The sequence below is a fragment of the Planococcus citri genome, chromosome 2 (assembly GCF_950023065.1).
Source record: "Planococcus citri chromosome 2, ihPlaCitr1.1, whole genome shotgun sequence".
Taxonomy (NCBI): Eukaryota; Metazoa; Arthropoda; class Insecta; order Hemiptera; family Pseudococcidae; genus Planococcus; species Planococcus citri.
Window position 1 is genome coordinate 73,738,081 of NC_088678.1, and position 14,997 is coordinate 73,753,077.

Here is a 14,997-nt window from a genome sequence, read left to right on the forward strand (position 1 = left end):
GGGGACGTGCGTAAGTGGGGTTTTTGATGATTTTCATTGTGCAAAACCGCCCCACAGGCTTCCAATCGAACTGTAGCAGGCTACCGATCGTCGCAATGAATTCCTCGACCCTGAAAACCCCTCCTGGAAACCATTCTTGTCTCATTTGCTCGGATTCAATTCTTGAAAAAATCACATTTTTGTCAAAAACTTGAAATTTCATCATTCTGGCGAATTCAAACCCAGTTTGCAGGAGAACAAAGCGGTGTCGTGAGCTGCGGTTTGCGGCATTGAATTCGCCGTCCCAATACACCCCCAGGCCCAAATTTTCAGCTCGTTTGAGCGACATTTTATCCAGTGGTTTTTTTGGCCCCTTCTGCCTACTCCCCAGTAGGCAATGGCGGAATCAACAGGGGTGGCGGATAAATGTGAGCGATTTGTCCGCAACAAAGACGATTTGGGACTAATTTTGGGTCGCTGATTTCGAATATGACCTTCATTTTCTTGGGAGATGCGCATAAGTGGCATTTTTGGTACTTTTCATTGTGCAAAACCGCTCCACAGGCTTCCAATCAAACGCTAGCGAGCTACCGATTGTTGCAATGAATTCCCCGACCACGAAAACCCCCCTGGAACCCATTCTCGACTCATTTTCTAGAATTCGGTTCTCGAAAAATTCACATTTTCGCCAAAAACTTTGAATTTCTTCTTTCTAGCGAATTCAAACCCAGTTTCCAGGAGAACAAAGCGGTTTCATGAGCTGCGGTTTGCGGCATTGAATTCGCCGTCCCAAAACACCCCCAGGCCCAAATTTTCTGCTCGTTTGAGCGACATTTTATCCAGTGGTTTTTTTGGCCCCTTCTGCCTACTCCCTAGTAGGCAATGGCGGAATCAACAGGGGTGGCGGATAAATGTGAGCGATTTGTCCGCAACAAAGACGACTTGTGACTAATTTTGGGTCGCTGATTTCGAATATGACCTTCATTTTCTTGGGAGATGCGCGTAAGTGGCATTTTTGGTACTTTTCATTGTGCAAAACCGCCCCACAGGCTTCCAATCGAACTGTAGCAGGCTACCGATCATCGCAATGAATTCCTCGACCCTGAAAATCCCTCCTGGAAACCATTCTTGTCCTTGAAAAAATCACATTTTTGTCAAAAACTTGAAATTTCATCTTTCTGGCGAATTCAAACCCAGTTTGCAGGAGAACAAAGCGGTGTCATGAGCTGTGGTTTGCGGAATTGAATTCGCCGTCCCAATAAACCCCCAGTAGCACCATTTTCAAATTCCAATTCGCAAACTCGCGCGGACCCTTCATTTCTGCACACTGCAAGGTAAAGACCTTCCAATTTGCAATTTTTGATTGGACTGCGCGACTTGCGACTTTGCAGGCAGAGAGCAACGGTTTTGAACTAATTTTGGGTTGCTGATTTCGAATATGACCTTCATTTTCTTGAGAGATGCGCGTAAGTGGCATTTTTGGTACTTTTCATTGTGCAAAACCGCTCCACAGGCTTCCAATCAAACTGTAGCAGGCTACCGATCATCGCAATGAATTCCTCGACCCTGAAACCCCCCCCCCCTGGAAACCATTCTTGTCCTTGAAAAAATCACAATTGAAAGCCGAACACATTCTTCACAAATCTAAAATTAAGAAAAACGCGAATGTTGAAAAAGTAGGTAATTAATCCAGAAAAAAAAGAATAAGAAATAGAGAAAATTGAAATAAATTTGAAAATTGAAATCCTTCAAAAAGTAATGCAATAAAGTAAAATAAAACAAAGAACAAAAAGAAATGAATAAATGGAAAAATTAGCAAAAAATAACCATGAAAACATGAAAACGTAAAAAACGTAAAAAAAATGATGAGAAATGATAAATTTTGAATGAAAAAATGAAAGAGTATGAGAAAAGGAATATGTGAATTGAAACTTAACCAAAAACAAATAAGGTAAAAACAAACACAGAAAGTGAAAAGACAACAGCTCACAATGAAAAGTTGAAAACCGTAAAAAATTCTAAAAACAAAATCGAAGCACAGAAAAATAGAAAATAAATCAATATTGTGAAAAATTGAATTAAAATTAAAAAAACAAAAAAAAAGTCTAAATTTAAAGAACGAGGTAAAATCGAACAATATTTCCTTCAAATATATTTAACACGTAAGGTTATTCGTCCGCTGCAAATTAAAAATTCTCCGCCATCGAATTCTAATATTGTTTCGCTGCTCGTCTTCCTCCCAGCAAATGGCGCTCTCTGGCACTGCTACGGAAAGCTTTTCGGCTACAATCTGTAAAAAGCACGAAACAAAAGAAGTAACAAGCACAATTTCTAACATTTCACACCACTGCTTTCACTTTACAACTCTCAAATTAGGCATCACGCGACCCTAAATCGTCCTCCCACAGCATCCTACCCAATACTCGTAGATAATCCTTTCTATATCATAAATGCAATATAATATGTACGTATAGAAACATCCTATAAAACGTACATCGAATAATACTTTCGCAATTAATCGACTTTATATTCGTACGTACAATTTAAATCGAACAACTTTAATAATCCTGTTACACTTGAACGATTAATAAAATCGTACAAGCGAAGAGTGGGAGGGAGCGAAAGGGAACTTGGAATAAATGTACGGATATGGGTTTAAAAGTGGTCTATATTTATTACGTTATTATCTTTAATCGGCGCGCAATGATTTAAGAAAATTATACCCAGATACCATACCCGAAGTATGAAACGAAAAAACAGCCGCGCATTACCATTCAAAATCAACTCACTCGGGATACGAATTTCGCGCTTTTCTTTGACACTTTGTTAAAATATTTTGCAATAACGTCGCCTGAAATATTTACCCCTTGCTGCTACTCTTACCTCACCCTAATCTCCTCGCCGCCCGTGTACTATCAGGGTTAAATATACGGTTATTTTTATGCTATGTTTTTGTTCGACACGCAAAATCAGTTGCATTTTAAAGTTTCTCTTCTCTGTTCTCGCTTTAATGGCTATCGCCGCGACGGGAATACTTAAAATACCGATTTCAGCGAAAAATTACTTACGTGTATGTATCGAAATGTTCTTTATTCGTTGCTGATAGCTGATTTACCCTAATGTAAGAAGGAATAACGTGGGGTAACCGAAGTTCACTTTTCCATGCTGCATCTGAAACAAAAACAAAATTTTATAAGTTCATACAATCGAGCAGAATCATTTATTGTTTAGCTAAATTATTCAAAAAAAAAAAAAAAAAAAAAACCAAATATGTAGGTACTATCAAGTTCATTATGATTAAATGATTGAAAGTTGGAATTCGAATGCTGAAAGATGAATTTCTGTCAACAAAGTTTTTACTTCAACGATGAATTTTGAAGGTTCATGTTGTCTACTCAAAGTAAAAGTTTGAATTCAAAGGAAAGAGTTCAACTTCCATAAATCTTTGAAGCTTGAATCTCAAAGCTCAAATTCAACTTCAGTTAATGCTGAATTTTATGCGATATTCAAGCTTTTTTATGCTGATGCTGAAGCTCAATTTGATTCCATACTAAAGTTTGGATTTTTACTGCCCAAAGTCAACTTGAATACCTAATGTTTAAATTTGAAGTTTGAACTTCCATCAAAATAATGAGAAAAAGCTCATGTGAATTGAAAAATCCAGAATAATCTCCGAAAAATGCCCTCCAGTGGGAGTCAGAGTGAAGGTGATGCAGACCAGTTGAAAACCATCAGTCACCACAAAAGCAGTCCATCCATGATGGAGTGTTATTTTGATACCCAATCCAGCCTCAGGAAGGCAACAGCCTTAAACAAACCACAGTGTGCCAATAACTTACTTAACATTAGTAACATAACAATATCAGAAGATGGAGTACAATCAACTTATGAAGATACAGCTAGGGTCTCTGTAGTCATCCAGAAGCTGAAGGCGCCACAGTGGCCAGAGTGTTGAAGTGTGCCCAAAAGCATACAGATCCACGTGGGGTGGCTGGAGAAAATCTGGAGGCCAAAGAGTGCTCCCCTCAGGAGGGTGGGTTCCTGGTGGTTACACACCTCTGGGACTGTATGAAAATGGATTAACACTTGAAGATGTCAACCATGAACCAACGCATCTTATTTGTTAGAATAACTTTTAGACACACACGAAAACTGAGGTTGGACAATCCTATTAGTCTACAATGGATCCTTGGTAAACACTTTGCTGATATCAAAAACCAAAATGTGGCATGTAACATAGTTGACTAGTGAACTGGGCTATCCCTACTCTCTGATATTTTCACATTACATATACCAACCCACAATGCAGTACCTTGTACTAAGAGGGATAAAAGAGAGATTCTACCACCCAGTTGGGCCGGCTGCTGTGGGTTGTCTACTGCCCTACAGTGATTACCTTACAGATGAGCCAAATAACCCCGGCTGGGGTGGAGAAAGTTCTCAAACAAGCTGAGAAGGAACTAGAAAATAAAATCCAACACTCCCACCTTTCTCTGGGATGTTTAGTTTGGTTCTTGCTGATCTCCTCCTACCCCGCATAGATGGTACTGATGTAAGGGATATCATTTACAGGAGTACACCACCGGTGCAGGTTTAGAAATTGGAATTAAATTAAACATATATATGGCAATCGATCCTCGTTCAGGGAGGTAATTTTTTTTTATCAATTTTGAGAAATTCATCCACCCAAACATATGAATGGTGCTATTCAAGAAGGTCCTATTGCCAAAAAACTGGTTTTGAGAAAAACACATTTTTATATTTCAGTGTTTTGCTATTTTGGTTTACAATGATATAGCCAGCTCCAGTTTTTTTTGTTGAACAGAAGCATCTTTCCACTATCTATTTCCTGCGTAGTAATTTTTTTTCCACCACGAATATTTCCATAGGAGCACTTTACAAAAGAGACCTTGATAGGACCTTCTTGAAACGACAGGACCTTCTTGCGGTTATTCCACCTAAAAATCGATTTTATTCCTTCTCAAACCCACCAAAAACATGAAATAGTTCAGACAATTTGTTAGGTACGTAATTTACAAGTTTAAAACACCAAATATTGAGGAAAAAATTAAATTCAGAATCACTAGATTTTTTCATTTTTACAAAATTTGATTTCTGTCGCACCCCACTCCTCCTCCCCCAAGGGGCCGGGCAAAGAAAAGGACATCGGATTCGAATTCCTCGTTGAAAATTACTACAAAATCACTACTTCCAACTATTGAGTTTTGTTGTAAAACCCCATGCGCCCTTTTTTTTGCCATCCAAGTCACTGTGGAGGGCTGGCCTCACCAACTTCATATGGCTGCTGTTTGTAAAAAACACCACATAGTGCGCTGCGGTTTGCACCATTGTGTGCAGAAAATGCCAGAGATTCAAATTTCATGAACTCCTCAAAAAGGTCCTATCGGTCGATAGGACCTTCTTGAAAGCACCATTCATATTGTAGGGGTAACGGCCCTATTCTTTTACCCCCCTAAGGACATATCTTGAAATTTCTTCTGACCTAATGAAGCTAGAGAAAAACTGAAAAGCGCATTGAAATCAGCAAACATTCATTGACAAGATTCAGTGTTTGCCAAAAGTTTAATTTCATTAGGTTTGCCAGGAAAAAATTTTTTTTGCAAAAAAACGAGTTCGCAATTTTTTTTACCCCCATTCGCTATTTCGTTTACCCCCGTTCGCTATTTTTTTTACCCCCCAATTTTTTCTGTGTTTTCAATAGTAACCATATAGATTCAACGTTTCCTGACAAATTATTAATTAATCATGCCAAAAAGTGCCCTTTCCGTTATCATTAGTGTATTCATTGCTTGAAAACCTAATTAAGAATAAAATTGAGAATTTATAAAGATTATTTGTGCAAATTTTCAACAAAAAAATTTAATACACGTATTTTTGGACTCTAAAATTCCTGGACCACCAGATGAACGCATTTTTTCACAAGAAACTATTTTTTAGACATTTTTTGCGGATATCGATGGTGAAAGTTCCTGCTACAATTTTCTGTTTCCATGTTATTGCTATACTTAAGGTCTTCAATTTTGTACCCGTTTTTGTTTTGTTTTGCTTTCACAGACAACCTATATTAGAGGGGTATCAATCATATTTTATTCAATTTTTTTAGTTGATTATTTACATTGATGTAATCAACTGTAGAAAGTGTTTTTTAGACAATATTATTTACAAAAGTTCAGAGCCATACATTCAAAACTTCCCCAAAAATGAATAAAATTTATATCACGCCTTTAAACGGTCTTCAGCGAGCAAAAATTCTGAAAATAGTGGAGGGTAAAAAAATTAAGAGAACAAAAATTAATATGGATTTTCTATTTTTTTACCCGGTAAAAAAAATAGAAAACTGGGCTTGAATCGTTCCCTATTTTTTTACCCCCTCTAAAAATTTTTAGAAAACAATTTTGATGAAAACTAACCAGCTCATCTAATAGACCAGAGCGTGTAGAATTCAGCGATGTACTCATGAACTCATTTTGATGGAAATTAGTGCGTCCAATCCTTAAAATCAAAACACACTTTTTTAAAATTTTGTTAAGAAAATCGACTAAAATTCACATTACATTTTTCAAAGTCCCCTGAACCATGAAGAATAAATGGAAAATGCAGTTTTTCAAGGGCATTGTGTTCCAAAAGAACCACAAAACATGTTGATATGGTTTTCAATTCGATTCATGACTTTGGTGGCTTATTTTTCAGAAAATTCTTGGGGGGTAAAAAAAACTAGAGAGGGTAAAAAAACTGGGCCGTTACCCCTATCTGTAGCCAATAATTTTTCAAATTATTTGAGACGTGTTTGAACAGTATGTGATATGTTTATGGCAGTGAAATATTTTTTTAAAAAAGAAATTGGTCATTTGTGAAACATTTCCAGCAAAAAGAAAAACATGCTGCTTTTCATGGGTTTCTGAAACTGAAAGTGCTTCACACTAAAAAAGATGATATGTACTTAATTGCATACCTAAGCACATATATCCACACAATTATTAAGAGGAAAAGACAAGCGATTTGGGGTGCATATCAGTAAAATTTTCAAGGGCTTTTGAGTCAAAAACAATCTTCAAATTTTAGTCCCAAAAAAGTGCAATAAATGGACGACAGTTTCACTTGAAAATTAAAGGCACACACAATCCTCACAAAAAAAGGATAGAGCTTTGAAATTCGCATTATCAGCTAATTCCTTGGATTTTTTAAGTCAGAAAACTGTAATTTTATTTTTATCCCAAACTAAAGACTCAATCTTCAGGGAGGGAGATGGAGAAAAAATAAAATTTTTCAGGGAGGGAATTTTTCAACTTTGTTGAATGAAGCATCATAATGAATGTTTTTCAACCTTCTAAATTGAAATCCATTTTAAAATTAATTATTCAATTCATGTTCCTTTTCGCAAAAAATTCAACAGCAAAATGTTAACAGATGTTTTTGTAGCTAAACTATTCCAAATGGTAACATGCGTCACAAAAATGCCAGCAAAAAAGCGAAATGCTGAAGTAAATTAATACCTGAAATAGAGTTTTCGCTTTTCGCTCTCAAAAACGCCAGCGGTTTTGCTTTTCGCCCACAAAAATGATCTGTGATGAAAACTGTTGGTAGACAGGTAGAGGTTTCGCTATTCGCTGTCATTTCCGCCATGTGAAAAGAACTCCTGATAGCGATTTTAATGGCAAAAAGCGAATTTGCCAGCGACTTATTAGGACTTTCTAGCTATCTGCCAGCGGATTTGCTAGCGGATCGCGTTTTTCGTTGTCAATTGGGTGAAGAATCAAGTTTTATTAAGCAAATGACATCAACAAAACGAGAAGCCATGGCTGTAACTTTTATAGAAACGTCTATAAATCACACCAAAGTGCCACATTTTCAATTTTTACTTTTTAGTCAAATTTTTGTAAAAAAAATGGGCTATTGCGGTAGGACGAGCATATATATATATATAATACCTACTCGAAATTAATTTTTGTCTCGATATGTAAGTAAATTCCCCACAAAATCCATAGCCACTGAAAAACGATTTTTTTTCTTCATTTTTTTATTTCATGCTTCAACTAAATCTATGTATTATTACAATGACTACTACGTAATAACCTACAGTTTAAAATAATTAAAGAAGTAGAGGTATAATACTTGTACGGCAATCATCAATTTCGGTTTACAGTAAAATCACGGAGTACTGGTTTGGACACTAGCACTGCTAGTAGAACCGGCATCAACGGAAGTAGGACCTCCAGATACGCTGGCAGGAGGTGGTGGTGGCGATGGAGACGAAGGTGTAGGAGTGGGCGGTGGCGATGGCGTGGTGGAGGTTGGCGGTGGTGGCGGTGTACCAGTGCATGGTGGTGATGATGGAGGTGGCGTACCACTGCCAGTATTGTTTACATTCACGTTAGCATCGCTAGACGACGATGCACCTACATTGACGCCACCACCGCTGGGTGAAGGAGAACCACTTGGAGAAGATGAAGGAGGTGGAGTTGAAGCTGATGGAGATGGAGTTGAAGGTGATGGAGATGAAGTTGAAGATGGCGAATCAGTACATGGTGGTGGGCCACTGCCGGAGCTACCGGTATTATTTACATTCACATTAGCATCACTCGACGACGATGCACCTACATTGACGCCACTGCCGCTAGGTGAAGGAGAACCAGTTGGAGAAGATGAAGGACATGGAGTTGAAGGTGATGGAGATGGAGTAGAAGATGGCGAATCAGTGCATGGTGGTGGGCTGCCACCAGGGCCGCCACTATTATTATTATCAACATTTACGTTAGCATCACTCCTCGACGACGCTTCAGCATCCACACCACCACCACCACTGGGTGTAGGTGTAGGTGAAGTGGTGCTACTGCCATTAGGAGATACACTGGTTTGACTAGATACTGTGGTGAATTGATCGGTATCTATATCAAATTTCTGAGTAAGCTTGGACAATTTTGATTCGTCGATTCCGCTAGCTTGCAAAATCTGCGTGATTTGTTGAGCATACTGTTGTTGTTTTTCTTCGCATTCGTAGATTTGCTGAGTGAAGGCGACAAACGTGGCTGGGGCGCCTTTATCGCACGATGTTTGACCAACGAAGTAATTCTTGAAATCAGTACCGAGCACAGCGTATTCGCCACTCAGGGCAGATTTCACTTGTTGGCTATCACCGACGGCGGTAGCTGTCTTCGAGTCTTTGGTGGCTTTCATCACATTCGCGACATCCGCTTTCAAGATGACGAAATCTTGAGCGGAGAAGCAGATGTTTTCTTGGATGAAGATCAAATTCGCGCCGTCGTATCCCCATTCTTTGAATATAAAGTTACCATTTTCAGTAACGTACTGGAATTTGACGGCTTTACATTTCTGGCAGACGTGACGGTCGGCGCACACGGTGACCTCGCTTTGAATTTCTTGCTGAGCAGCGGTGTACTTGGCCACGAACCAAGTTGTTTTCTCGATTTGACTTTTGAATTGGTCGCTGGAGATTTTCAAAACCGAATAGTTGGCGAATCCTTGTTGGGTAGGTTTACCAGAGGCACCACTGCCACTGACACCGCCTTCAGATCCAGAACCTGGTGGAGTGTTGACATTGACATTGGCATCGGCCGATGAATTCGAATTGGCAGAAACATCAGTACCAGACGGAGAAGGTGTAGGTGGTGCGGTGCAAGGAGGTGTTGGAGGCGACGGACTCGTTGAGGTCGGTTGTCCTACCGGAGGTGCGGTGGTATCCGGTGGTACTGCGGTAGTCGGGGTCGCCGGCGGAGGCGGAGGCGTAGACGTAGGATTATTCACGTTCACATTGGCGTCGGAATTCGAATTTGTAGACACGCTCGTAGGTCCACCTCCGGTAGTCTGGACCGAAGCTCCAGAGCCGGAAGTCGCATCTGCACTGACATCGGGTAATGGAGTACAAACGCATAACGACGGTAACACCACGAACAAAGCGTACACCGTGAATTTCATTTTGTAGAGGTAGGTAGGTAGGTAGGTAGGTATGCACTGTAAAAAATCCTATCCCGAGATCAATCCAAACGAACACGAAGATCTGATTCAATTGCAAAACACCAACCGATATTACTTGTATATATATATGAAAACCAGCGATTGAAATAAAAAATTCCACAATAGATCAAACACATTTGAATCGCACCAATTGACAGTCGAATGAAAAACTACGTTGTTTTTTTCGCTACTGCGGTCGTCTCTCGCTATATCAGTTTCCCATTAATCACAAATCCATACGCGAGCGCGAGTGCGTTCGAGGAGCAAAACACAGTCGTGAAAACAACATCCGAACATTTATCCGTAGGAAAATTTTTGGCCATAGGTAGAGGTACGTCCCAGCTCGGGCTCGGGCCAAACATCGGAAAATTTTTCCATCGAATTTGTACACATACATACGTCAATTCAAATATGTATTAGTTTTTTTTTCAAAGGTGTCCTCCATACGCGAGTACGTTCGAGAAGCAAAACACAGTCATGAAAACAACATATGTTGTTGTTTATGAAAATCTAGGCCTATCAATGATGGGAAAATTTTTCGCCATATTCTCAGCTCAGCTCAGCTCAGCTCGAACGTCAATTATGATATTTTTTTTCAAAATTGTTTCGAACCACGCAGATACCTTACTAATAAGTATTGAAATTTACGTCAGAAAATCCTCGAAATCGATTATCAAATCCAGCTTTCACCTTTCATTGGAAAATTACAAACAATCGGAAAGAGTACCCCCGGATAAGATAGGCAAAATGCCCTTAACCTCGGATTTCGATGAAACTCACAGGGTATGTTTAGTACCCCCAAAAAATAATTTTGGGCCCATAACCCGCTCCCCCCCTCAGGCAGGGGGGGTCAGAAAACGCGTTTTTTCAGAGGAAAAATTCTGCATCAGCGAGTAATTGAGATAAATTTATTCTGTAAACGAATATAGTTAGAGGATACATGGGGGTACCTCCCTGAATTTTTTCAGAATTTCTCATAACATTGGGGGGGGGAGAAGGAGGGACAAAAGAAAACTTTAAATCGACATTACTCCGGAACGAAAAAACATACCAAAACGATTTTTTCGTCAAATATGTATTTTTGGGTGTACTTTCTATAGAAATCATCACCCGGCTATTTGGAGTGGTGGGTCAAGCTCAAAAGCTCAAAAAACTCTCAAAAAACCATGTTTTTTACGTTTTTCTCCAAAAATATGAACAAATGGCCGAAATTGAAGAGAATCAAGTTGTTCAGCGTAAAATTTTACCTAAGAATGTGTATTTGAAAATTCATTTATACCGCGCGATCGTACGGTAAAACTACACGCGCAGAAGTACTTGTGCTTATATGTATGTATCAAGATAGCTGAAAGGTAGGGTGTCCCTTAAAATTCAAAAGTTGTACCGGTAGGTCGTGCCACCCCAAACCTCTACACAGTGAATATTTTTTAGGTCTGACCCCCCCCCCCCTAATTTTTTAATTACATTACATAGTTCTCAAATCCAAAATATTAGCCCATTTGAAGGTCATTAACCCGTGCCGACTTGGCCTAGAAGGTAACGTAGACGGTTTAAATGGGATTTAACAATATAGGTTTGTAAGTGAAAATTGCATTTAAATTCCTCTTATGAGCTTAAAAAATAATTCCGAGAGTTTTTTTGCAATAAAATGTTGCAAAATCATGTCAAAGACCTTGTAAAACAATAACGGGGTCATGGGGACCCCCTGCCCCCTCCCCACCCTGGAAGTATGTAGTGCAAAATGACAATTTGGTAAATTAAAGATTTTTCCCCGCAGTTGGCTGGCAATTATACGTTTTGAGCTCCCATCCACCTCGCTCAATCATTTCCCCTCTTGCTATGTGACACTCTCCAACCCCCTCCCCCCGAATCCCTTAAAAGTGATGAGAAAAAATTTGGCAAATTGAAGCCTTTTTTTTTAGAGATTTTGATTATTACTTGTCCAGACTATCTTTTTTTCGCAATAAAATCTTGCAGAAGCATGTCATAAAACAATAACAGGGTGATGGAGGACTTCTTGATCGAATGAAAATTGGATTTCATAACTTCAAAAATCATCAATCATTTTGAGAAAAACAGAATGTATTTTAAAATAAATCAAACTTTCGCAAAAATGTTCAAAATATGTATTAAAAATATTTCAAAATCGTATTTGATACTTAAATTGTGAAATAGGCAAGGTGGCAATTTTAGACGATAATATTCAAATAGCAATGGAATATGAAAAAATAAATGCATTTTAATTCAAAATAATCGAAATGAAGTTGGGCTTATTTGAAAGGAAATATTGTTCAACATACAATAATTTTGTTACTTGTAATCAGCATCCCACAAAAAAACGTTGAAAAAATTTCTTGGTTTACCACAGTTTTGACAAAAGAGAAAATTGTAAATCAACATTTAAAGTTGAAGAATACATTGCATTGAAGTTTTCGTTTCAATTTTTTTAAAGCATTCGGAACGTTTCCTACAATACATCAAAGTTTGAACTTGAAATCTGAAAATATGAGTGATGGGGGGGGGGGGAGTAGACACGAACCAATTGTAACCATTACACAAGCATAATGCATGAAAATCACTCGAAAATATGTACTTATATTCACAAAATTTCAATTTTCCCCCATATATTATTGGGTGGGGTGAGGGGGAGGGGTCCTCTATCGCCCCGCTATTGTTTTATGGCATGCTTCTGCAGGATTTTATTGCGAAAAAAGATAGTCTGGACAAGTATTAATCAAAATCTCTAAAAAAGGCTTCAGCAATTTGCCAAATTTTTTCTCATCACTTTTAAGGGATTCGGGGGGAGGGGGTTGGAGAGTGTCTCATGGTAACATAGCAAGAGGGAAAATGATTGAGCGAGGTGGAGGGGAGCTCAAAACGTATAATTGCCAGCCAACTGCGGGGAAAAATCTTTAATTTACCAAATTGTCATTTTGCACTACATACTTCCAGGGTGGGGAGGGGGCAGGGGGTCCCCATGACCCCGTTATTGTTTTACAAGGTCTTTGACATGATTTTGCAACATTTTATTGCAAAAAAACTCTCGGAATTATTTTTTAAGCTCATAAGAGGAATTTAAATGCAATTTTCACTTACAAACCTACATTGTTAAATCCCATTTAAACCTTCTAGGCCAAGTCGGCACGGGTTAATGACCTTCAAATGGGCTAATATTTTGGATTTGAGAACTATGTGATGTAATTAAAAAATTAGGGGGGGGGGTCAGACCTAAGAAATATTCACTTTTGCATTTTAAGGGACACCCTACTGAAAGGGTATTCCTGAGTAAAATAGGTGAAATGCCCCTGTCCTCAGATTTCTGAAACTTTGATGAAACATCGTTGGTACCTTTAAAAAAAATGTTGAGCCAAAAAAATTCCCCCACCCCACATCCCTTGCTCACAATAGCGAAAAAAAACGTTTTTTTGGGGGAGGGATGATAGATAGATACCACGAATCGAGGAATCGCTGCAACTCATTGTCATACCAAAATGTTTGATAATAATCTTCAAGATGTACAACAAATTGATGTAAGGCAATATCTCCGTTCGATTCTTGAGATATCTAAATGTCTAAGAACTGATTCACTGATTTAGACACAATCTTGAATTCAGACTGCAATGCTTCGTTAAATTCGTCCATCTATTCAATTCTTTGTGAAAGTTCGTTCAAATATTTAGCTTAAAATGCAATCGTGCTTCTTGTACATTATTGTATACCTACTTGATACTTAATTAAAAATACATCGTGAAAATCATTTCAAGTAAATATGTTTATTTCATCAGTAAAAATTTGTATAATGAGAAGCTATACAGACACTATCAATATTTAAAATAAAAAGAGACAGTGGTCGATGTTTATCACGAATAGTTCAAATTATCCAACATCGTGTAGGTATACTTCGCCATGAAAAAATAGTACACCGACTACGCTACGTAAAGTAGCAAAATACTTACAGAAAAAAGAAGAAAAAAAAAGACGTCGAGAAAACCGACTCCGAACCACGTAGAAAAACTACATACCAAGCAACGACTACTGAACGAACGAACGAGAACGAAAAACCCATAGAGAGAAAAAAAAGAGAGAGCGAAAAAAAAAAGAAGAAGGGTAAAGAAGAAATTACGAGCGGCTTTAACGTCGAATTTTCTTCGCAGTTTCGCAACAATACGAAAGGGAAACGGGTCGAGGAGAGCTGATTGATGGCTGACAAAGCTGACAGAGTTTCGGCAATTATTAAAAATTATGGCGCTACTTTTCCGCCCTCTTTTATAGTTGCGAACGCTATCTCGGGGGCCTAAATGAACAAGCAGCAAGTAGAAGGATATAGTGCTGCTGTGTGTAGTTTGAAATGATTCTAGTTTATGTGGCGTCACCGCCATCCGCTGCCTTCTCTCGTTCTCCTTTCGCTGCTGCTTCTTTTCTCCATGACGCAAATCTCTCCGCATTTGGATGGATATATGGTTCGAAGTAGTTCCATTTCGCTCATTCTTTCTCTATCTTTTATTTCGCTCTCTCAGTCATCGATACCGAACATAACACTAACTCAGTCCTTTTTCGTGCCACTCTTTCTCCTTCGCGCGTTCGTTGCCAATCTCCTCGGCTATACCATACCAGTACCAGTACGAGTACCATACTATGTGCTATAACCTAAACCCACCTCATCGCCGCTCCTTTCCTACTTTATTATGTACACGGTAAAACACATACCGACTCACACAACAACAGACAGACACATACACACACACACATCCAAAGTACAACTACCATACACTTCTATCTCTCTCACTTTTTCTCATACTATATCTCCATCAACCCTGCCCCGTCCCTCTTCTCCACCAATACTTACTCTCCTCCACCAATACTTACTCTCCTCATCCCCTTTTTTGACTAATAATATAACTCGCTTTAGCGAGTTTTCCTTATTTGAAAAAGCATACTACACACAAGACGCAGCGACGACGACGACGACGGCAGCAGCGCCGAACCAGCCAACTTTCTTTCTCTTTTCAACTGCTTGCTCTCAGC

General features: G+C 38.8%; 1 long non-coding RNA gene across 1 annotated transcript in view; it reads right to left on the reverse strand.

The window, feature by feature from the left end:
- Window positions 1-892: 892 nt before the first annotated feature.
- Window positions 893-14,997, reverse strand: part of LOC135837703 (uncharacterized) — a 354,017-nt gene continuing 339,912 nt past the window's right edge. Inside the window, exons 7-8 of the long non-coding RNA XR_010557242.1 lie at window positions 3,048-3,150; window positions 893-2,269 (exon numbers count right to left, since the gene is read on the reverse strand). This is a non-coding gene — a long non-coding RNA (uncharacterized LOC135837703). The remainder of the gene's footprint in view (window positions 2,270-3,047; window positions 3,151-14,997) is intronic.